General features: G+C 41.6%; 1 protein-coding gene across 2 annotated transcripts in view; it reads left to right on the top strand.

The window, feature by feature from the left end:
• The first annotated feature begins 3,978 nt into the window (after positions 1-3,978).
• Positions 3,979-9,932, top strand: part of ASIP (agouti signaling protein) — a 61,990-nt gene continuing 56,036 nt past the window's right edge. Inside the window, exons 1-2 of one of the 2 annotated variants that reach the window (XM_053200054.1) lie at positions 4,070-4,129; positions 5,516-5,560. The gene's annotated coding sequence lies outside the window, so the exon portion shown is untranslated. Of the gene's footprint in view, positions 4,130-5,515; positions 5,561-9,932 lie in introns of both variants that reach the window. The other variant, XM_027069897.2, reaches the window with a different exon arrangement.

The raw sequence follows: 9,932 nt of genomic DNA, 5'->3' as shown, positions 1-9,932 counted from the left end.
TTGTTGTGTCTCAGAGATTAGGGAGGCATGAGGGAAAGAGGAGGGAAAGAGATGAGGGAACAGCCTGCTGGTGGAACAGTCAGAACATACACATTTATCAATTAAGTTTGCCATCTTATATATAAGCATGGTTGGTGGCACCTCAAAATGATTACAACAGCAAAGATCACTGATCACAGATCACCGTAACAAATATAACAATAATGAAAAATCTTGAAATATTGCAAAAATTACCAAAATGTGACATAGAGACATGAAATGAGCAAATGCTGTTGGAAAAATGGTGCCAATAGACTTGTTCAATGCAGGGTTGCTACAAACTTGCAATGTGTAAAAAATACAATATACACAAAGCACAATAAAGTGAAGCACAAAGAACAATAAAATAGGGTCTGCCTGTAATATCAAATAATGATGAGTCCTAGGAAGGAAATAAAGTGATATAACAGGGAGTGGAATGGGGATCACATGAGAGAGGTTGGTCAGATAAGCCCTCTCTGAGGAGGAGACATTGAAATCTAAGGACAAAAAGGAGATAATTACATGGGGATCTGCTAAAAAAAAAACACCAAACAAACACAAAAACAAAAAACATTCCAAGTGGAAAGGTCAGCAAATGCGCAGGCCAAGACAAGACCAGATGACTGGAAATTATAAAGCATGATATAAAAACACAAAATATTACTTACAGGTTTTCCTTAGCCTGTCACCATCCCTTCATCCCTTTCACATAAGAGCATCTTTGATCCCTTCTGAAAAGTGATTGACTTCCTCTAACCTTCACCTTCCTTACTGATCAAATCACAGAATTTTCTTCTAGCAAATCCCATTGAAGCTCATCTAACGTTAATTTGACTACAGCTATCTTGGTGACTGAAGCACCAATCTATGGGATTAGAATTTTGTGTGATCCCTTCGGTCAGACACTACTTCCCTTCCCCATCTCTTCCAGAAGGACTAGGTCCTGCGCTCTTATCTCTGGGGAGGATTATCTCACCAGAGATAGAATGAGGCGGAAATCTGGGGGTAGCATGGAGGGGGAAATGTCAGTTCTTTGGACAGACACCCACAGGTGCCTGAACCTGCAGTCCACCTCTTTGAATTTAGGAATGTACCCCCCCTCCACACTGCATGTTACCATTGGGCTGTTATGCCCAGCTGGGAAAGAATATCCAAAAGAGCTGGCATCCTCTTTTAGATGCCAGAGCAGTTGCTTAAAGAGGCCAGAGGGCTTCCTGCCACCGGAGACATGAAATGCTCTCAGTAAGCCAGGAGCCAGAATCAAAACCATATGGTTTGCTTTGCAGTAAAGATCACAGGGCCTGGAAAACTAGAGGAAGGAGGGCCAGCCAGGGGACAAGCTTTTTGGGGTAAGGGGAGAGGGTGCCTACCCTAATCCTGGCAGACCTGTACTCACAAGTATAGCCCTCCTGCCTAAGGGGCCTCCTGTCCTGGAACTCCTGGCCCATTCAGACTCTCCTCATGTCCAGACTGGTAGAAGTTCAAACAATAAAGCCTGGAAGAATGGGATTACTACTCCCTGGAACATCAGGATTCCCTAAAAGCCTCCTGACCAGATGCCCCCAAAATGGAAACTGTCCCTGTTTGTTCTTGTCTCTAATTAACTGACATATCCCACATCTTAAAAATATTTTTAAAAAGCAGCCCTTATCTGCTTGCTTACCATGTATCTAAACAGATTCATATTCTTTAAGAGGGGGTCTTAGATTTTTCCAAGGTGCTCCTGAGGGAGAATCCATAAGCATTCAAAGAAAGCCATGCTAATAACCCCTTCAAAAAGGATAGACTACATGGACCCAGTGTGGCAAGCCTGGATTTGGATCTGCTTGGGACGTTAAATGTGAGAGCTTGTGTTAGTCCCAGTGGGTTCCTGTCCTTACTGATTTATGAGCAGGGATTGTTTATGGACCAACTGGGGAGAAGGTGCTGCATGCCTGAAACTGGGGTAGCCAGCAGTGTCTTTTCCTTTGCAGACCAAGACCTAGGCACCTGAGGAAAGGTTGAATCCAATTCCCACTGTCTGCCTACTATCTCCCTGTTCCCCAACCCAACCCATGGCTTCAGTGGCTCCATGAAAAAAGCATGCCCATTTGTGGGCAAAGTTCTCTGTTCACATGTTCACATGTCCCCATGTGAATGCAGAAGAGTTTGATGGAGATGCCTTTGTTTTAGGGCCCAGGCTGACCCATAAATGGGAGGAATATTCCAGGTAGCCCATTGATATAGGAAAGGGGTAGACCCTAGTGCCTTAGAGTTGATAGCCTGCCTCATAAGCCTCTCTCATAATCTCTTCACCCAGGGCAGATCTGCAACTTGCTGGGTCATGGAAGAAAAAGCAGAAGCAAAATAAATAAAAGAAACATTGGGTTTTCCTAACTTTCTTCTACAACTATTTTCTTGGATGGGAAAGGAAACAAAAAATCTGATAAACAGGATGGTTCTCCTTCTGGGCTTCTGTTGAAAGTGAGTGTTTACAAGGTTCTGGGTGATGAGTGATTTGAGGGTAGGACTTTGTTTTAAGCTTCCCAAAGTTGTAAGGTTGACCCCTTCCCTGCCTGCCAAACTCCCTGACTTGCTCCCCTATATGTTAAGGAGCAGACAGCAAGCTTCTGGAGCCCTTGGGCTCCAAACATGCCCCTTGATACTAGCCATTAGGGGCACCTGGGTGGCTTAGTCAGTTAAGTCCAGCTTCAGCTCAGGTCGTGATCTTAGGGCTCATGAGTTCAAGCCCCACATCGGGCTCTCTGTGGTCAGCATGGAGCCCACTTGGGATCCTCTGTTCTCACCCCTGTCTCTGTCCCTCCTCAGCTCTCTCTCTCTCAAAAATAAATCAACATTAAAAAAAATACTAGCCGTCAAATACATGGGACTAGAAACTTCAAACATGTACTTACAGAAGATTTAGAAAAGCTGGAGCCAAGGCTTTGCTCATCTTCTGATATTATTTCTCATTGCCCTTCAAGGACTACACACAGAACCCAAGGGACTGGCTATTTGGGTGAGTTCAGTGAGGCATTGCCAGTCATATTCTGGTCAGCCACAAAAACAGTATTAAATTAAGTTTCAGACAAGCTCACTAGAATGTATTAGCCACTACTGGGTTGGCAGCATTCTTTTGAAGTTTTGACCCAAATAAGTTATATTTTTATTTTTATACGTTTAATATTTTCTTGTATAGACCCCATCATATTTAAACCTCACAATAATACTATGCTTTGGAAAAGGAAAGTATGAATATCACAGTTATATACATGAGGAAACAGACACAAAGAGATTTAATGACTTGCCCAAATTTATCTAGCTCTGTTGTTACCAGAGTCAGGACTAGAACGTTGATTTCCTAACTTCCAGTTCAGTGCCTTTTCCATTCTGCCTTAAGAGCAAATATTCTCAAAAAAGTTGCATTAAGACAGCGGTACTTGGCAATCATTGGACCCCTTCCCTGGGCTCCCATTATAATTATGGGGTCTTCCTTTTTCAAGGCAGTGTTCTCCTTTGCCAGAATGTGCCACCCCAGGTTCATATACTGTTCCTGTGCATGGAAACCCACAATCAAGTTACATACCATTATCTCAATTCATTCCCCTGTATCTCCATTGAGGATATTATTTACCCACATTACTGATAAAGAAGCCGAAGCTCAGAGAAACCAGATAAATTAGCTTAAAATCCTAAGGCTTGTAAGTGGCAGAGCTGACACTCTTTCCCTTTACCCTAGAGATGCAGAAACATTAGCCATAAATGTAATCAAACATAGATCTCCTCAAGACATGAACATGTTTGTGGACTTGACTGCATGAGTCATATTCTAGGGATGGGACACCAAGCAATTAGTAGAGAACCTCCAATTTCTCCAGAAGTGACAAATACTCCTCCCACTGGGTATCCACACAGAAACATGTAAGCATGCTCACGTGGCATGTGCTGCCCCACCTCCCCTGCCAGGGATTTGGTCACAGCTACAGCATCTTGACAACCTATTTAAACCAACTTGCAGTAACTGGCAGCAAAGTATCATTCCCTGGCAGGCTGAGTCATTGAGCCACTGCAGACTTTGGAAGAAAGAATCATTAGCTGAAACATTCAAGAACCAGGGGGTCCCAGAGAGGTATGTAATAAATTCCATCCAGATGTTGGGATTGGCTTCTTTCTTTCCTTCTTTCTTTCTTTCTTTCTTTCTTTCTTTCTTTCTTTCTTTCTTTCTTTCTTTCTTTCTTTCTTTCTTTCTTTCTTTCTTTCCTTTCTTTTCTTTCCCTCTCCCAATCACACTGAAAGAGTGAACAAGTTGTTTTCACCTTATCAAACAAGGTGGGAAGAACATCATTTCCTTTATTCTTGGGTGGGTCTGCACCAAAGGATCAAGAGGGCTAACAGAATCTGGGTAATTCAGGGTGGCATCTGAACTATCAGAGAGCACTGTGTACACATGAAAGAATTATACAGATAGGTAAATGATATTGCACATACTTCAGCAAAATCCAATTAGAGGTCTCCAAGTGCATTGCAATTTAGAGCTTCCACACTATTTTATCTATGGTGTAGGCAGCCTGTCTGTTTAAAATCCTTCTAAGAAATTATGGCTGTACAAACTGGTCCAACAAATAGCTGAATATGGACACTGCTCTGTTAGGGGAAGGCAGACCTAGCTGTAAGTATTATATTTTATCTCATGGCCTGGAAGCTTTGTCACGCTTTATGGCTAATAATCGGGTTATTAAATAACTCAAAAAGTCCTCTCCAGCAGTCCAGGCTTTACTGGGGTTAACTTTTGCTGTGGGGCTAGGATGAGGAAAAACAGATCTTCCCAAGCTGCAGCCTCAATTGACATCCCCTTCACCCCACACCTGAGCTCCTGCTCCCTGGAAAAGAAACCTGAGTAAAGACAGCTGTGGCAGCAGAGAAGGGATCTTCTTGGCAGTGGCTGCTTCTGACTTCAGAGATGTGGACATTAAACTAGAAAGCAGTGCTGAGAGAGAGGACCAGGAAGTAAATGACACTGGGAAATGAGAAACTCAGGGAAGAAAGGACCTGCCTTTCCTCCTCTCAAAAAGGTATGCTTTGTAAGGTTCACCTTTTCATCTGGACTGGTGAGTCTTGAGAGTTTTAGTCCTTACACTACTTGAACAGAACAAAAGAATCTTACCTGTTTAGTGGATTAAATAGACAAGCCAGCAAACAAAAGAAAACATTTTTGAGGTGTTTTTGCTGAATTCCTGTCAATTATTTATATTCCTTTATATTCCTTTAAACATGCTTGTTTTGGTTCTTTTAAGTTTTGATTGAAATCCGCAGTGGAAAATATGTTTCAAAGGGGGGAAAAAACACCCAACACACTTCTGTGTCTTGCATTTTGACCCAGCCCACAAAACTATTGGAAGAATCTTGCAGACCCACCAGAGATCCCCGGATTCACTTGGAGAATCATTGATCTATAAACAACGTCTTGATTTCAGAACCCTTCTTTTGATCTGGAATTATCTGTTATTGACCACAGAACTGCTACTGACGATTCCTGGGACAGGGGCCTGTATAGTGAGAGGTGAGCCCCAGTGTGGGAAGAAGAAATCTCTTTCTCTTTCTCAGCGGGTGTTTTGGTACAGTACGATATCTATACTTAGTATATCTATGGACTCAATTTCTTCTCTTTTCCTCCTCCTTCCTTCTTCTTTTATATCTTCTGGTTTTTGTTTGTTCATTTCTTCTATAGTAAAAATTTCCCCCAAGCCTTGGTGCCTAGGTGATTTTTGCCTGGCATGTTCCACTATTTGGAGTTTTGGAATCAGTTTCTTATTTGGGTGCATAATTTTTCTAAATATTTAAGCACCTAAATTATTGTAAAAGCAGCTGGCCACTGCCCATGCCTTGTAGGCAGATAGGTGAGATGGCACCAGAGAAGAGAGGGCTTTAGGTCTCTACCCTTCACCGTGCCAGAACTCAGAGCTCTGTTGAGATACATGTGGGAAAGAAGAACCTTCATGGAGGGAGCGGCCATGTTGCAATGAGCCGACAACACAGACAATATGAAGAGCAAATCCAGGGAGAAATGGAACCCTGGAAGCATGAAGTTACAAATCTCCTAACCAGGCTGTGCCCTGAGAATGCGATAGTTCCTTTGGTCAAACTGCTCTGAAAATAAAGGAAAAGACACTGACTCACGTTGAAGGTAAGGAGAGTGTCTGCATCTTCTCTGCTTAAACCACAGGGATCTGATTAAGGATCGGGACACTAAACACTGATGGCTTCACTTTGGGCACAATCGTCGGCAGGAAGGCCCCATGCAAAGGTAATTATCAGGAATGGGGGCCCATTACAGCCTTTTGATTTGGTCACTCAAACATCCTGTCAGACAGATGTAGAAAGGAGATCGACCCTTACCCCAAAAGAAGTAAATCGTAGGTTGAAGTATTTGGTTTCAGTATCTGTCAGGTTGAGGCTTTGAAAGGCAGACCTGTGGTCTAGGAAACTACATTCGGGATTCTATTACCTTGGGGCTCTGAAAATTCAAGGATATAAGGAAATGTATAACCCAGATTGAGACAATTACTTTTAATTGGCTGTTTTGCTGTCGAGTGCAATAACCCCCATTTTGTGTAACTGGCTCTGAGTTAGAATGCAGTCTTTCTGGGAGAAGGGCTGTTTTTGGTTCTTCAAGAAACTCTGGAGGACTCTCAAAAGTTAAAATAACCTAAAATTTGCCCCATCTCTTGGTTACACCATGCATGTTTGTCTCTTCCAAGCACTTCTGCATATGGATGGGTAAGCATTCTAACAAAGATGCCGTTAGAGTCCGGGAGAGGGAAGCAAAGAAGCCAAGTATTCAGAGTTGGGCAAAAGACGTAAAGAACCAGAGCCAGGACACTAGTCAAAAAGAGAAAGGAGTTCTTATAAAAGAGAAATAGAAAATAGGAACTAAAAAATCAGATAGGGGGTGAGGGATAGGGAGAGCCCAGAGTCTCATCTTTGATTGAAATAAGAAAGAATATAATTCAGAGAGGAAAATATATACAAAGAAGTAGATTATGATTTGAGAGAAAGCAGACTTCAGTTGGATAGGGAAGATTTATTGAGACTTTGGGGAGAAAATTGGAAAGAACTGTAAAGCTATAGTATATCCTATTTAAATACCTGCGTAGCTGGGTCTGGGGGCCAAAATAATCCCTCTAGCCCCTAGAGGTCTGTGTGTTGCTCATAGGGCATCTATCTTGAGGAAAAAGAAGAAAAGTGGAAATGTGGCAGAGGGTGGAGAGTTCCATAAACCCCTTTAATGGCCCCCACAAGGCAGGGTTCAGCCATAAATTGCCTGCTAGGCAGCCACCAGTTTCGTCTCCATCTGTTCTCCAAACCCGTGCTTACAGAGTCTTTCTTTATATTCAGGTGTTTTTAAAAAGAATCAGCTTGAAGCGAAAGTACTAAATTCAAAACATTCTAAACCACAATTTGAATCTTGTTTAAGAGAAGAAAGGATGAGAAGTGTGACTCTATCCATTTGTTTAGAAATAGTTGTTGCAGACGGAATCCCAGGTGTTACATGTTTTAATCTTCCCTTGGTTTATTCTGCTCTCAAGTGCCATGGGGCCTCATTCAATTGTCAGTAATTGGGCTTTTAGAAGGGAGAAAAGCGGTTATTTGAAATTGACTCCTTATGTCCTATAGTTGCACCACCTGACATTTGCTTCCAGGGAAGTGTATGCAGTGCTGACTGACTGGCTATCTGCTTTAAGTGGGTTCAACTGTGAAATAAATTAAGAGGCCATCTCCATCCTCGCCATCACTTTAAATTAGGGACACAGAGAAAAACTCACTAGACCCTAGTGAAGGCATTCATGGCTTGGAGCCTAGCCTCAGAGTGGTCAGGTGGCCTGGCTCACAGGGGTCCTCTTTCACAAAGCTCAGGAGCAGAAATGAAGGGACCAGTTTCTGGTACTGCATCTACCTTAACTGCCTGTGAGGCTTTAATCTAGTCATTGAGCTGCTCAGGGCTGCCATCCTGTGCATCCAATGGGAAAGCGAAGACTAGCCTCCCCTACTTGTAAGGATGCTTGTGGATAAGATGACAACCAAAACTATCTGCCTTAGCTGGGGTAGAGAGAACCAGGTCAGAGAGAGAGCGAGAGAGAGAGAGAGAGAGAGAGAGAGTACGTTGTGGTAACTGACTTTATCACTTCATTGCTTGCTTTTTAAAATCCTCATCTCCTTCTCTGAGCTCCTGAATAGTCTGGAAATATTTTTATTTTCTTTTAAATAAAGTTTTCATTGAAAGTTTTTCTGTTTTTGTTGAGCAAAAAAGTCTTCACCATGTGAACACACCCAGGAAACCAGAACCTAGACGTAGAAATAGGACATTATCAGTGGCACCTGGGTGGCTTAGTCGGTTAAGCATCTGACTTTGGCTCAGGTCACAATCTCACAGTTTGTAGATTCGAGCCCCACATCAAGTTCTATACTGACATCTCAGAGCCTGGAGCCTGCCTTGGATTCTGTGTCTCCCTCTATCTCTGCTCCTCCCCGGCTCGTACTCTGTTTCTGTCTGTCTCTCTCAAAAATAAATAAACATTAAAAAAAAAAAAGAAATAGTACATTATCAGCACCCAGAACACCCTCAGGCCCTTTAAGTCCCTTTCTTTCCAAGGGTAACCACTAATTTGACTTCTAACACCATGATTAAGTTTTGCTTGTTTGGGGGGCTTTTTTATATATATGTGTGTGTATGTACTTTGTAAATGTGTGACTTCTTTTGCTTAATACTGGGTTTATAAGATTTGTTTATTTTATGTAGTAATATTTTGCTTATTCTCTTTGTATGGTATTTCATGAATTAGTATGCCACAATGTGTTTATCCATTCCCTTATTAATGGATGTTTAGGTTTCCAGTTGAGGGCCATTATGAACAGTTCTACTGAAAACATTCTTGAATAGTTTTTTGATGAATATATGAATATATTTCTGTTGAGTTATCTAGAAGTGGAATTGCTGGGTCATAGGACATGTGTAAGTTCTATATTAACAGATACTGCCAGTTTTTCAAAGTCATTTTCCCAAGACCAAAATCATTTTACACTCCCACCAGCCATGTCTGAGACTTCTGTTTTTTCTACATCCTCACCAGCACTTGGTGTTGTCTCTTTTACATTTAGCCATTTTGGTGGATATTTTGTGGAATGCTTTTGTTTTTAATTTTAATTTTCTTGATGAATAACAAAGTTGAACATCTTTTAACATATTCATTGGCCATTTGGATATCTTGTTTTGTGAAATATTCAAGTCTTGAGCCTGTTCTTCTGTTGGATTGTCTGACATTTGTATTGGTCTATAAGAATTCTTTAAATATTAGATACTTGTGTACGTGTTGCAAATATCATTTCCCATAATGCTTTCAAGTCACATTGGAGCTCGAGGCAAAACAACAGAGAGGTGCCTGGGTGGCTCAGTTAGTTAAGTGCCTGACTTCAGCTCAAGTCATGAACTCATGGTTTGTAGGTTCAAGCCCCATGTCAGTCTCTGTGCTGACAGCTCAGAGCCTGGGGCCTGCTTTGAATTCTGTGTCTCCCTCTTTTTCTGCCTCTCCCCCACTCACACTCTGTCTCTCAAAAATGAATAAACATTTTAAAAGAAGCAAACAATGGAAATACTGATCCTATCTTTATTTAAAATTTTGATATTTTGGTCATCATGGGGGTTTTTTGGCATTAATATTTATTTGTAAAAATATTACATTAATATCTTGCTTGTCTTGATTACTGAATTTTTGGCACCTCCTTAAAAATTTGTGTCCACACCAAGTACTTCACTTGCCTCACGCTAATCCTGGCTCTTATTCCATTCTGCATCTTGTATTTTTACTCTGTTTATAGTGTTACTTGTTGAAAAGGAGTTCCTAATTTTAATGAGGTCCAGTTTTTCATAGTTTTAT

This window comes from Acinonyx jubatus, chromosome A3, assembly GCF_027475565.1.
Source record: "Acinonyx jubatus isolate Ajub_Pintada_27869175 chromosome A3, VMU_Ajub_asm_v1.0, whole genome shotgun sequence".
NCBI lineage: Eukaryota > Metazoa > Chordata > Mammalia > Carnivora > Felidae > Acinonyx > Acinonyx jubatus.
Note: the sequence above shows the minus strand (reverse complement) of the source record. Positions and strands in the feature narration are given on the sequence as shown.